The following is a 1743-nucleotide window of genomic DNA, read 5'->3' on the forward strand; positions in this document are numbered from 1 at the left end:
TCCTGCTAGCTACTCTCTCTTTGGTAAAATAGCATAGAACATGTATAGCTCTCCTGATTGATCATATTGAAGCATGCCGATGAACCTGTCTCCTAATCGTGGGCTACGCTTCTCATTGCTTCCCCTAGTATTTCTCTGCGATCATTAACAATTTTCCTCCAATCTTTCACTATTAAGCATTCATCGCTTCTAGAAATCCTGAATGCATTCATGTGCAATGCAGGATATCTTGGCCGTAAGCTAACAATTGACATCTGACCTTTAGTCTCGATCCCCTGAGGCACAACTGTCATTGGGAGTCCCTGTTGAAGAACATTGTATAGTACTTAATTAATATACTTAGCAATGAAAGTTTAGCAAAAAAATTATGTATGCAAAATATGCACTGAGGACAAATAGTAAATATCTTACCATCATTCCTAAATAGATGTGACCGTAGTTCAATACCATCACTATTGGTCACACGTTTTGAGTACTAACATTTCTAAGTGCAGGAAGAAAATTTGTCTTGACAGTATGAAGATCCTCAAGCCATGAAACATAATGACTTATCTCCTCGCAGTTTAGTTCAGCTCCGGGACAGTAGTAGGTCCTGTCTACCAAGCGCCAGACATGTTTGGTTGAATGGAGATAAGCTGTCAATAGAAATTAGTTGTCAGTTATTTTTGAATAAGCAATATCAAAGACAAAAATATAGTTGAGAAGAACTCACATAATGGTAGAACTGGAGGCGTGTACACATCGACCCATATGTCTCTATTACCTTCAATATCATCTTCCGGACGAATATCAAAGGTGATAACCATACCAGGCTCAAATGCATAAGCCTTGCATAGTGCTTGCCAAGTTTTGCATTCAAAATATGTGTACGTGTGTGTATTGTATACTTTGACGTTGAAAGTATAACCATCATGCTCAGTTTCCAGGTAAGCTCTCTTTACCTCCATAGTTTCCATATCTTTGAAACCTATATTATCCAAGACAAAAATTCTTGCATGGCATGGGATGCGCTAGTAGAATAGTGAAAATTAAAAATTACAAGTTAGGCAAATGAAGCATATATAAGTCATGCTTAATTACAAAAACAGACTTTGTCATTGTGACTTACTGTATCGAATTCGAAAGTCTCATCCAGCTTGATGTTGAATCGCCTACCATCAACAAGGAAATTTCTGTCGCACTGGCCGCGCTGGTCTTCATAGTATTCACACATAATGAAAAATTTTCCGTCGTCAGACGACATTTCCTATGTTCATATTAGGCGAAACATTAATCACTTACTAATTCAATTAATTCAACTACTTCTACTAATTCAACTAAGCATTTACTAAAATAAACTAGTTATATTAATTCAATTAGTTTAAAGCATTTACTAAAAATAAACTAGTTCTATATATTAATTCAACTAGTTCAACTAAACATTTACTAAAAATAAACTAGTTCTCTATATATATTAATTCAACAAGTTCAACTAAGCATTTACTAAAAATAAACTAGTTCTATATATTAATTCAACTAGTTCAACTAAACATTTACTAAAAATAAACTAGTTCTATATATTAATTCAACTAGTTCAACTAAGCATTATATTTACTAAAAATAAACTAGTTATTATATTAATTCAACTAGTTGAACTAAACATTAACATATTTCTAATTCATCGATGATAATATTTCTAACATTCTAAAAATAAACTAGATAGTTCTAATTCATCTAAACATTAGAAATTAAACAGAAAATAAG

The sequence above is a fragment of the Triticum dicoccoides genome, chromosome 4A (genome assembly GCF_002162155.2).
Source record: "Triticum dicoccoides isolate Atlit2015 ecotype Zavitan chromosome 4A, WEW_v2.0, whole genome shotgun sequence".
Lineage (NCBI taxonomy): Eukaryota > Viridiplantae > Streptophyta > Magnoliopsida > Poales > Poaceae > Triticum > Triticum dicoccoides.